The following is a 14,047-nucleotide window of genomic DNA, read 5'->3' as shown; positions in this document are numbered from 1 at the left end:
ATGTACATTTTAGGTGTTTTATGTACTGAAATAAAGCACTCTTTACCAGATTCCACCAGAGAAAGACCAAAGCCGAAATACAGGCCTAAACAGGATACTGGCAAATCTAGTTCAGTCTATTAATGCATATTATATATACTATGTTTACAGGATGTTGTGAAAGGTTTGTCAGAAATCAAAATTTTTTACCTACTGTATAATTCGATTCATAAATATGATTAGATGAATAAGTAAAACAGCATTGGTTCCTACTGAAATATATGCTAACCTAGTATTAGAAAACCAGGTGGTTATGAGAAATCTGTTACATTATTAGCACAAACCTCAACAAGTGTTTCAATACAACCCACACAAACGATTGTCAAGACCTTCAACTTCATTATTCATAGTGGGACCATGTTTAAACGCTTGTTTAAAAAGGTGCGTTTTTAATCTGGATTTAAAAACTGCTAGCTCGGTCATATGTAGATCGAATCTCTAGCTGTAGCTATTATATATTTATTATATATTATATAATTATATGACCACTACTAATATGAGATAGCCTTAAGACATCTCAGATGTGTTTCAGAGCAAGTGGGGGTAAAACATGGTGATTTATTTTCTCTGACATATGTCTGTGTATGTTGTACTGGACCAAATTAATCTCCTAGTAAATCGGAAATACACAAAGCTGGGTATGTTCTTGACCCTTCTATGATTCAGATGAAAAAAGGTGAGAGAAGTCAGTTACAAGATACTGATCTACTTTGATCAGTCAAACTGCTACCTCACAGTAAAACTAATACCTGAGCTACAAAAGAGTCAAATCAAATCAAATTTTATTTGTATAGCACCAAATCACAACAAAAGTAATCTCAGGACACTTTACAAAGTAAAAGTCTAGACCTTACTATTATTACAGAGGGAAAACCCAACAAATCCCCCTTGAGCAAGCACTTGGTGACAGCAGGGAGGAAAAACGCTCTTTAATGGAAGAAACCTCCGACAGACCCTGGCTCTTGGTGGGCCCTTCTGCCTCGACTGGTTGGGGTGAGTGAATAGAGGAGAGAGAAAAAAAGAGTGAGGCAGTTAAGGCTCTGCAAATTGCTCCTGAAGACATCATGCAGGGACTAGTGCGGGAAGGAGGTGCTGCAGGTGGTAGCATCTTGTAATCAGCACTAAAAATTTAAAAAGTGAAGAACAAGAAATTAAAAAACACATTTTGTTTAACTTGTGGATATAGTTGTGGAAAAAGAGTTTTAAATGATCAATTTAGGAAATGATTTGTTGAGAAAGCCCCTCCTCCACAGGAAGCTTTCCACAGTCAATAACAGCAAGCAACGAATATCCAGCCAAAATTAATTCTACCAATGCCACTGAGAGCACAGATAAAAACAACACTGCTAATGCTGAAGTCAAAGTATTTAGAACAGTTGATGTTAACATTAACATTAGCAACAGCATCCCAGATGAGCCAGTCTCTGCAAGAAAGAGCAGCAGCGGCATGGGAATATACAGGCCACTGCCTTGGCTCATGTTGGAACCACTGGGCTCAGAGGAGCAGGGGATGGGGAACATTATCAAGCCTTTAGATATAAACCACAAAGCTGTGAGTTATTTACATGCTAATAATAAACTTAAACAATAAATTTAGAAAGCCTCCAAACATGCAACTGTGAAAAACTAGAAAGAAGTTTGAGTGTATTTTCATTTTATACATTGCAATATATATTATTTCCATTGTAACTGTATTCTAAACATATGCACATCCCAGACAGCTCCACACAAACACACACACGCATAGAAAACACATTCCTGTGCGCATGCATGCAAAATTATATCAGTAATAAAAGTGAGATATTGCCTTAACTAAAGTGCCTCAACAAATGAAAAGTTGACTTCTGCTCCTTCAGGGAGGTTGAAACTGAGGATCAGATGGGTGAGAGTGAGGGATAAGTAGCCATGCTCCACTACATTAAGGGATCATGCTGCTCCCTGAAAATGAGTATTGATCCTCTTAGGTCCCAGATCGTTTAAGAGATTAATGGTAGTAGTGGTTGAGCTCCATGGTGCTCCACGTGGGACCAGGAGATCAGCTCAGTGGGACAGCTGAGCCAAAGCAACCTAGTGAGTGGGGAATGAGGGGCTGATGTGCAGGGGATGGTGGGATAGCTCCATCACATCCATCCACCCACAGCCCCACTAGCTCTGTGCCATCTGGGCTGTCAGCTAAGAGAATCAGCTGAATGTTTAGGGGACAGAGAGATGACAGAAGGGTGAAAGCAAAAAATAGAAACCATTTCAGGGAAGGGCAAAGAGCCCAGAGTGTCAGAAGCAGGCAGGATGGATGGAAAGAAAACAAGTGAGTGGAAGAACAGGGGAAATGAGAATAGAAGAGGAATGGAAAGTACAAAAAGAGGACAATGGAAAAGGTAGACCCTACCCAGCTCTAACTATAGAGGAGAAGCAGGAGGCAGTGTGTGAGAGACACACACACACAGCAAAGACTCAACTGCTTAATCACTCTCAAGAGACCAGCTAAATGTGAGGTCCTCCTCCTCCTCCCCTTTCCACAGACCCCTAACCCCCACAACATTATCACCACTATGGCACTCTGCTCATCTGCAGTCAGGGCTGTTATCCAGCTAAAAGACACCCACATGTGCACACACACACACACACACACACTTTAGAAGTGCTTAGGTGGAGCCTACAATGCAACTGATACTATAGAGAAGGCAAAAGATCAATGCAGCCTAGAAATGGAGTGCCACGCTGCATAAAAAGAGCAGTGTGAATGAACAGAGTTTTAAGGAAAAGGCAGTTTTCTGCTTCTTTTAAACAATCTGGCTCTCCTGTGGTCAAGTCAAACCCTTGGGGAAACTCCTAAAACAATGGTCATCTGACATGTTCAACTGTGTAGCTGAATGCATGCAGCCAGAGTCTGAAAGCTTCTGGTTGTCCATTGTTTTGAGGTCTATTTGGCAATCTGTTAGTTTTCCTTCACTAAACCACAGTATTCTCAACTCGCTTTCATCTTCCTCTTTGATTTTTTCTCGAGACAGGAAGTAATTGACATGCTGGTCAGTCACACCTAAAACCTGTTGCTTTTGTGCAAAAGCAATCGTAGCAGAACCAAAACCCTGGTCGGCCATCCCAAAGTAGTTTAGTAATTTTCCTTTATTAAAGGGGCGCTGCACTGATTTTAAACAGTTCAGGTTCAGTTTACTTATCATGAGGTATGCTGTTATCAGGACTTGCCAGTCTTGAGCAGACAGCCTGCACTGAAAGCTGTGGAATGGAGTTTGACTGAGATGAACATTTACAATAATGGCAGAATGTAACAAGGTGCATTTATTTTAGTCCTGTACTTAAGCATTTTACTTTTCAGGCTACTTTATACAGTCATACAGAGTACTAGTTACTCTACTAAATGGATTTAACAGCATTAGCTACTAGTTATAGCACTGATTTATATTTTACACATACATAAACATAATGGGTTTATTTAATATGATGCACTGTTGTAGATTAAACTACCAAAGAATTCAAAAATAGTTAAATGAGCTCCACATTAACAACTACAGTACTAAAATGTTACTTAAATTTTACATTTTTCAAAAAAAAAAAAATTCTATGAACCTTTACTTCAGTAAAGAATATAAAGCCCCTTTCAGACATGTCATCCATGAATTTGTGGGCTATACAGCGTTGTAGTGTAGATGCTAAAATTTGATACGAAACTAAATTAATTCAGACAAATCCATTCCAATTACACAGATAATTTAATATTGTAATAATTCAAGGCAATTCAATAGTTTGAAAGATAGGGGATCAAATCACCATCTCTGCAAAGGAATAAATACAGATTAAATAGGAAGATTGTCACAGTCAGTCAGTCATTGTGGCCACAGAGTACCGTCAGTCAAAGTCCAGAATCCAAAGTCAGGTCGGTCCCCTCCCAGCCGTGATCTGCCTGTTCATCTATCCACCCCCCTGACCAACTCTGCTTCTTACTTTATTCCCATCTCTCGCTTCTTCTCATTGTTTCCCCAATTGCATCAACCCTTAAACTTTCCTTTTTAGGAGATGTTAGATGCTAGATGCTTTGAATAACTGGGAGTCAGGTGCCCAACACCACCTTGAGAGCAGCACATGCACTTCTGGAAGCACACAAGGTCAATGCCTTGGCGGCTGTTACACTTTATAATGTGTTTTACTTCACATTACATATTACACATTATTTGTTACTATATTCTGTTTGTTTGTTTCTAACCACTACAGTAGCAGTTGCTTTTTGGGCGTTCAGACATAAAGCTGCTGTGTGTGAAATTCCCAGCAAGACATCGCTCAAACATAGCAGGACCTAGCAGGGTACAGCTACAGTGTTCATGAGATATCCAACATCAGGTGAGACAGACATAAAGCAACGTCGGGAGTTGCAAATTGATCATCTGACATGTTGATGATTGTCTTGATCTCTGCTCCTGTGAAGCAGTGCATCTCGCCATGTTTCACTTTAATGTACTCATGGTCTGTCTCGGCTACAATTGCATCCACACAGGCTACAGCTCCGAGCTCGAGAGGTTGTCCATAGAATGGAATGAGTAGTTGTTGTACCAATTTCATTTTGCATTAGCTCACTCCACTAAACCAGATCTTCTCTCTACCATTTTAAAATAAACTTTGTACATGTATCACATTCTACTCAACAGTGACTGGCTTAAACATTTCGGGCAAGTACATCACTGTCATCATTTTTCAATTCATACATGTAGCTGGTTGGGAAGTAGTTGACTTTTTGACCACATAAAATTGCTGGTAACACTTTGCTAACTACATGACTCAGAGCTTTGTTCAGACAGAACACCTAGACGTGAAATAGCAGAGCAAGTCTTGGATAGGGATACATGTCTGAAAGGGACTGAATAAATCCTTAATCACTTAATTTGCTACACAGGGGTTTGCAGTAAAGATGCAATTACAATAGCATTTTTAGAAGTGTAGGAGTTTGTTTTGATCCATAATGGACTGAAAGTCTAATTATTTCAGCCTCTGCTGATTTGATATAAAATACCAAACTGTTTCAAAGTTTATCACATGCAATTACATAGAAAGATGCACTAACCAGTCAAAGATATCTGATTCTGTGCCGAACATGGGTCTGGGTCACAAAGACAGATCAAAAAATGTAGGAAGTAAAATGTGTAAGCATCTCACTTGCACCTTGTGCTTGTGTCTGTACCCTGAAGCAATTTTATATTGAGATTTGCTTGAATGACAGTGAGAAAAATAAATGGAAAATGGAAAGCTTAAATGATTTAATAAAATGTTTTATTTTTATTAGTTGCCCAATCTAGTTACATAATTTCAGATGTAGCAGATTAGATTGTCCCTTGTATGCACCCATGTCTTTTATACTTAGTTTGCAATGTGGACTCTTTTGTTACATTACAATTGTATGACCATGACAACCATTATAATACGCCATCATAAAAAGTCTCAAGCCCAAACCAAGATAATTATAGTGACATTATCAGGATTATTTTTGTCTGACTTTACATACTGTAATTGTTGTTGCAGGCTAAGTAGGACTCTCCATGACAAGTAAACACATCTTCATTTGTCATTGTAGTGTCCCTTTAACTGAAGCAAAGCTGAAGGAAAATGAGAAATACAAATTTCCTTTATTTTGATTTCTTTTCTTCTTCACTTATACAGTCTAAGATCAGGATTAGATAATAACTCATAGGGAGAGTTGGCATACAACAGAGAAAAGAAAGCCCTTTTGATGCTCAGTTACACAAACACTCACACTCCTCCACGCATGATTCCACAGGGGTGGGTGAACGTAACGTCACTTGTCTACTCTGAAGGCCAAGATATATACTTGTTTTGGCCAGGCAGACTTATGCTTGGAGTTACCCTCACACATGCACATAGACATGTAGAGACCCACACAACCTCAGGGCTCCACTCAGGCTTGCTCCAGTCCTGTCTTGTGATTGCCAAAAGGAGCCAGCAATCCTCTGGAAAGCCTGGTTAAAATTTATACTGTATTTATTGGAGCGCCTGTTGCATTACTGTTTATTTGTCCTTGCAACTGGAAAAGTATTTATGCGGTATGCAAACACATCAGACTCACTTATTTTTGTAGACATCTTCTCTCACACAGCTGAAATAAGTCTGTGGTGAAATGTGAACTGGGGTGTACTGCAGTGAAAAGATGATGTTATTATTTAGGTGATACAGCAGATATATGTTTTTCATACCCTTTGCTTGTGGCAAGATGTGGCTGTTTGGCTTTGCTGCTGCCCATCTATTCAGTTTTATCCTAACTGTTCTGTGTATTGCTCTCTTAACTTTTCTCTTTGTCAGTGATGGACTTGCTGCTTGACCTATTATTCATCAGACAGTCTATGGTGGTCCACAATGCTCATACTGTATCTCATCTCCTGGTATCCCATAACCCCTACTGCTCCTGATTGTCCAAGGGGCCAGTGATTTGTGTGCAGGTTTTTTACTTTTTAATAATGATAAAACAGAGGTCCTAATTTGTGTCTCTGCTGGTCTTGACCTTAAGGTGCAGGAACACCTTGGCTCTTTCTTTTCATGTATGAAATCCCCAGTCAGGGTGCCAATATTCATATAAAGCTTTGGGTATTGCAGCTTTAAATGTTTTTCAACACAACAATTAACTAGACCCTTACACTCTCCCAAATGGACCTGGGCATGAACAAAACAAGAACAATATTTCTTCAATTTACCTTTTTTTAACTCTATATTGCGTTTCAGTACTGTCCCTTTAAGCGTCCAAAATGCAGTAGTTTACACTGTCCATCTAAGGTTAATGCACTTAGTATGCATTAGTTCCTTAGTTAGTATTCATAATACTGTTCAGTTACTTTTTAGTCTGATGCATCAGTTATGTGGTATCAGGCCTGACCCCCCCCAAAAAATAAAAAGTAACAAATAAAACACTGAGATCTCAAAATAGGAAAAAATGCAAATCCTCGCACAGAGAAAGGAAATCCTTTGTAAGTCCTACCACCCTCCTGGGAACTAGGTGGCCATGGAACATGGAGCGTCCTCTGTAGGCATCCCAGGTGGCACCCAGTCCTTGGAGGGCGCAGCTCAGCCCTTGTGAGTGAACTCTATTAAGAAAAGAAAAAACAGCCTGCATGCAATTGCACAGGGCAATCCTTCAATGTGCAAAATAAGATAAATAAATCCATCTAAATGAACTGCTCTTTTATTACATTTACATCTCAAAAAAAAAACATCTTTTATCAAATATGTTTTCTTCTGTCTTTCATGTCTAGTTATTGGCCAGTAATTAATACAAATATGTTAAAAAAAATAAACCAGAGCACAATCAAATCACCTGTGGAAGGCTCAAGGCTCATATTGAACTTGTAAGCAGGTTCACAGCGACACCCGAGGATATGCACAGAGTATATTGCTCCCAAAAGCACATGGGTGTGCTAGCTTACATTTCACAGGGCTAATACAGCTAACCACTCATTAGCACTCATAACATTTGCATTTTCCCCCAAAAATAGCATATCCTGACTGGTTTGATAATTAACAATGTACTCACATCTACACAACTTGCACAACATTGAAAAAAATAGCGTAATTGATTTATGCATCGAAACGTACTGACTCACCAGGATATTCTTTAACAATAAATTCACTCTCATAGGTTTTTTTTCACATCAATGGACTTAACCATAACACTTTTATGCTCAGGAAACAATATTTCCAAAGCTCAACAGTGTTTCTTAGAGCCGTTTCTCTCATTCAACCCTGAAGAGGGTGGAAAAAGTTCTTTCCTTTCCTCCGGAAATCAAAGGATGCCGCTATCCTACGCAATGGGTGCATGGGAAAAAAATACTTGGTGAATAATGTTACATTTAATGGAAAACAAATAAAACAAGAAAGGAAAAAAAGTACACAGACCACCAAAATAACCTGGGTTACACCTACTTGGTAGTTGCTGCTTTCCTTGCAGCCTCTTTATGGTTCCCATTTGCCTGTGGGATCCCAAGGTAATTGTAGCTGCCCTCAACATCTGCTATGTTGCCTTCTGGTACTACAATTCCCTCAGTTCTGACTGCCTTCCCTCTCCTTGTTACCATTCGACCACACTTATCCAGTCTGAATGATATTCCGATGTCCTGGCTGGTACAACATCGACAAGACTCTAAGAGCCTTCATCAAGAACTCAATGGGAATGTGGAAAACAACCTTAGAAGACAACTTCAAGCCAATTGCACAAGTCAAGTGTGGTATCTACCAGGAAGATGCTCTGTCCCCTCTGCTGTTCTGCATAGGGCTGAACTCCCTCAGCCAGATCATCACCAAGAGCGGTTACGAATACCGACTATGGAATGGAGCAACCATCAGCCACCTCCTCTACATGGATGACATCAAGCTGTATGCCAGGAAGACGAGACATCGACTCATTGATCCACACCACTAGGATCTACAGCCAGGAACCAGCACCTACCAAGTATCTGCAGAGAGTAAGGCAAGTCCTGAGAAGTCAGCTGAATGGAAAGAACAAAATCCGCGATTAACGCCTACACCCTGCCGCTCATCAGGTACCCCACTGGCATAATAAGCTGGCCAAAGGAGGAGATAGAGGCCACTGACATCAAGACAAGGAAGCTCCTTACAATGCACGGCAGGTTTCACCCCAAGTCCAGCATACTGAGACTGTACACTAAATGGAAGGAAGGAGGCCGAGGATTAGTGAGCATCAGAGCCACTATGCAGGATGAAACAACAAAGATCCATGAATACATCAGGAAGATGGCCCCGAGTGATGACATGCTTAATGAATACCTCAGGCAGCAGAAACCAGAGGAACAAGGGAAGGAAGAGCAAGAACCCTCATGGAAGGACAAGTTTTCTATGCACTTATAAGGAATACAACTTTCACTCAGATTAAAGCATGAGCACTGTTTTATATAAATGTACTAATAAGGAATATAACCTTCAATTTAGTAGAAGTAAGTGTGTGTGTTCACTCAATTCATTAGCAATATGTGTGTTCATTTAATTACAGAATGTACTACTTTGGAATTAGGGAGTTGTGCTTGGGGGAATATCTTTGGAAAAGTAATGATAATTGTCAGCTGCATCCTGCAGGAATATCTTTGGAAGAGCACTGATAATGTCCAGCTGCATGCTGCAGGAATGTGCTAGAAGGAGGGAAGAATACTATATAACACACAGTTTTGGTGATGTGACTTTAGATCATCTGCCCTGCTGCTTGCTGTATGATCTCCAGATATATCTGCAAAATAATAAAAGGTAATAGTGCACTTTGATATTTGGCTTTGTGACTGAATATTCTTTCCGCTATCTGGACTCGAGAAGAAGTCTGAGACTTCACAGATTAACACCTATGCCCTGCTGGTCAGCAGGTACCCCTGAGACAATCCAGCACATAACAACAGGGTGCAAGATGCTAGCAGGCAGGGCATACATGGAATGTCATAACCAAGTGGCTGGCATAGTGTACAGAAACATCTGTGCCGAGTACAGGCTGGAAGTCCCAAAGTCAAGAAGGGATACACCTCCAAAGGTGCTTGAGAATGACCAAGCTAAGATCCTGTGGGACATCCAGATACAAACTGACAAACTGGTGATGGCAACTAACCGGACATAGTAGTGGTGGATAAACAGAAGAAAGCTGTAGTGATACATGTAGCAATCCCAAGCGATAGCAACATCAGGAAGAAGGAACACGAGAAGCTTGAGAAATACCAAGGGCTGAAAGAAGAGTTAGAAAAGATGTGGAAGGTGAAGGCACAAGTGGTCCCTGTGGTAATAAGAACATTAGGGGCTGTGACCCCCAAACTGGGAGAATGGCTCCAACAGATCCCAGGAGCAACATTTGAGATCTCTGTCCAGAAGACTGCAGTCCTAGGAACAGCTAAGATACTGTGCAGGACCCTCAGTCTCCCAGGCCTCTGGTAGAGGATGTGAGCTTGAAGGAAAGAAAGACCACCCCAAAGTGGTGGGGTGAGTGGGGAATTTTTTTTATACAGTATATTGGCACCACATGGAAGTGCTGCATATACCAATTAATTGGTAATTATCATAACCAATTCTCATGTGATTTTGGTGCCTGTTTTGCCATCTTGGTAATCCAGTCTTAATGGTTATACAGAATCTTCAATTAATCACCAGCATAATATTACTTAAAATTATAGATTTATGGATCTGATACAGTGGGCTGGCATTAACAGTAATGTTAACCTTATCAAGGGGATCAGCCATGATATAATCAGTTTACAGTTAATATAGTTCCTTTGTCAGTGTCAGTGTCATTCCTGTGTCCAGTTGGGCAGGGTACCAACTCAGATATAGGGTCATACAAATTGTGACAGAAAAAAATGTCAAGGGTTTCTATACAGTGAGGTGCAAAGAATTTAAATGTATATTTTAGCTCGACCTCAGCTACCTACAACAATAAAAATCTGCTTATATTGTACTACTTGGTAACATTAAATACACAATATAAAATAAACATCACACTGTGTTATGGCTAGCCATCAGGAATAACAACTGAGGACCAGAAAAATGCACAAAACAATACAGGGATCACAAAGGCAAAAAAGGAAACACAGGTTAGTCAGATCAGAAGCTTATTCAATGTTTGCGAGACGTCGAGAGATCATCTAGCAACAAGAACACATCAACGCTCTCCTTAAGTATTGCTCCGCTGATTGGGAGCAGGTGTGCTGGGAGTGCACTCCAGCACCTGTCGAGGTGGAGTTGTTGAAGAAGTGCTGGGAGTGTACTGATCCGCAGCCATAACACACTGACAGATTTCATTCTGTTGCATGAGTATTTTATCTAATTTTATTTTATTCAATTTATGATCCTTAAAGTTTGTTAAATCCAGAAATTTAGTATTGCTTGCACACTGAAAAAGTTGAGAAAATGGCAAGAGATAAATTAAAATAAAGAATGTTCAAAATTTGTGCAACAGAAGCCACAATACCATATCCTGACCCATGGAAAAACCATGAGACAATGGGGCCCTGGGCACAGACATACAAAAGGCCCCTACCTATCCTACACTTACAGGAGCAAGACTCACAGAGAAACCATGATCTATAGTCAATTTGTATCTTCTTATGGTTGTTTTGTATGCATTTTAACAAATTTATGCCCTTTTTATTCATTTGATATTGCTTTTTGTCATTCTACATCTTAATTTTTTTGTTTTGTCTATTTTTAAAGTAGTTATGCATCTCTTTGTAGTTGCTTTGTCTCGTTTTTATTTTACATATTTTTGTAGCCATTTTATTGTCTTTAGAGTCATTTTGGGTCTCTTTTTTTTACCTTTTTGTGTCATGTCCGCAGCTGGCACCTCCACCCCTCACGTGCCAGCAGCCGGTCTAGGTGAGGGGGCACGCCTAGCACAGCTGTGGACAATTAAACTGCTTCTTCTTAAGCTGCTTGCTGGTGTATCCTCGTCACCAGATCATTGTCTCTTCCTGAAGATCTCTGATCGTGGCTCTCATTTCTGGCTTGTGTTTTCCCCATCTTCGCTCCTGTGTGCTCTGCTTGCTAACTCCACAATGGCATCTGAATGACTCTCCACTTCTTGCCTATACCTCCTGTGTGCTCCGCTTGCTAACTCTACAATGGCGACTAAATGACTCTCCACTTCCTGCCTTCACTCCTTGTGCTCCACTCGCTAACTCCACAACGGCGACTGAACAACTCTTCACTTCCTGCCTTCCCCCCCTTCGCTCTCTACTCCTCAATGCATACAGACAACACCCCCTTTCTGACTTCATCTGAGCTAATTGTGTTTCAGTTGCCATTCTGTTTGACTCTCACTACCTACCTCTTCCTGGCTTCACCCCAGCCATGGTTGTCACTCTCACCTCTGCCCTGTGCGAAGTCTACCCTCCTGATTATCACCACTACTCACCTCCTCCTGTTTCCTTCCCCAGTTCAGCGAGCTACTCCCTTCTAGCCCCAGCATTCTCAACTGTGTTAATACATCTCCTCACACATACTCGATCCTCATACTCCCCATTCTGCCCTGACTCCTTTTCCCTAGTCCCCCTCACCCACCGACTGCTGGTCGCCTCTGACTATCTCCCAGCTGCTCAGTCAAAGTGCTCTCTTTTACTCTGGTTGTAGCTGCTGTGTCTGTCCAGCTCCCTGTTTGTTGCGCTCAAGTTTGCACACTGGGTCCCCCACTGCTTCCTGGTCGCCAAACCTAACAGAACGATCTGGCCAAAACATGGACCCAGCAGGCTCTGGTTTGACAACTCCTCATGCCAGCTTGCTTGAGGCCGTAGCTAGACTGGACCACATTGAAAGTGTTCAGCAAAGTGGCCTTGAGCAGGTGCAGGCTACTGCACAGCAGGTACGCCAGTTAACTGACCAATTTTCTCAGCTTGCAACCGCAGTACACCATGGCTATCCCCGAGAACCCAACATTCCCATTCCCAAACCATTCTCTGGTGATATCCGTTAGTGTCGTGGGTTCACTCTCCAATGTTCCATGGCATTCAATCAGCGACCTGAACAGTTTCATTTTGATAGTTCAAAAGTAACATTTGTATTCAATTTGTTGCGAGGAAATGCGCTGATCTGGGCTGAAGCCTTGTTATCTATTCGTTCAGACTTTACGAAGTTCCCGGATAAAGTCAGTGTATTTAAAGTCTTTTACCACCCTGATCCTGCAGGCAGTGTGGCCAAATGTTTGTTGGTTCTTTGTCAGGGACCATGGAGTGTGGCCGAATATGCTATCGATTTTTGTATCTTAGCAACGGAGGCGGGGTGGAATGAGACTGCTCTCATCAGAGTGTTTTCTAAAAGGGCTTGCTGACACCATGAAAGATGAATTGTCCACACAGGATGCTCCTGAGGGGCTTGATGCTCTCGTCCCCCTGGCCATTAAGATTGACAACTGCCTATGAGAATGACGCTGGGAGCGAGGGCATCCTTCGAGGTCTCATCAGATGTCTCAGCCCGTTCCATCACAACCATTGCCGTCTCAACCTCCACCCAGTGATACCTGGACAGAGGAGGCAGGTTGGGCCTTCCAGATCCTGAAGGACTGATTCTCCTCTGCCCTGGTCCTCACCCAACCTGATTCCCACCGACAGTTTATTGTTGAGGTGGATTCTTCAGACACCGGAGTGAGGGCAGTGCTGAGTCAGCACTCAGCCGGGGATGGCATCTTTCACCCTTGTGCCTTCTTCTCCCACCACCTCTCCCCGGCTAAGCGGAATTATGATGAGCTCCTAGCAATCAAGCTAGCTCTGGAGCAGTGGAGACATTTACTGGGGGGAGCGGAGCAGCCATTTTTTGTTTGGACAGACCATAAGAACCTGTTCTACCTTCAGTCTGCCAAAAGACTCAATGCCCAACAAGCCCGGTGGGCTTTATTCTTTGGCAGGTTGCATTTTACCCTGACCTACCGTCCTAGGCCTATTCAGTAATCCATCCATGTTGCAGGATACAGTTCTTATTACCATTGCTAACTCTAAGAGACGAGACAGTCCAAGTAACTTCAAAACAGTGCTGATTTATTCAAAGGATCACAGGTAAAATTAACATTACACGCTCAGGTATCTTGCACCTCCAAACTGCACACACACAGATGTAAAATGAAAGACCCCTGAGCCCACCAGGCCTATACATTATATCACCTCGGTTGGGCTAGCCCCATACTACACAGAAACGTCAACCGAGACGTCTCTGTTACCAGCTTTGCAGCTGGCCCTAGCAGTAGTCAAAACATGCAGCAAATCAATGTGTGAATGTGTGTGTCTGTTGGTTAAGTGGTGTGTAGCTAAAAACATTCTCACAACCTCTAGTACATGTCGTGACTTAAACATAAGAACATATTATGGCTAAGGCTACAGTTATACACGTCATAATAATAATATTAAACACCCTGTCTGCTGACAGTCATCAACTCTTCTCTCTAGTTATCCTGGACCAGATGTACCCTGTAGAAACTCATAAGCATGACTAAGCATTTAACAGTCAGACATCCTATCTCCACTAAACATTT

The sequence above is a fragment of the Monopterus albus genome, unplaced genomic scaffold (assembly GCF_001952655.1).
Source record: "Monopterus albus unplaced genomic scaffold, M_albus_1.0 scaffold336.1, whole genome shotgun sequence".
NCBI classification, from domain to species: Eukaryota; Metazoa; Chordata; class Actinopteri; order Synbranchiformes; family Synbranchidae; genus Monopterus; species Monopterus albus.
This window is presented reverse-complemented; position numbering follows the sequence as displayed.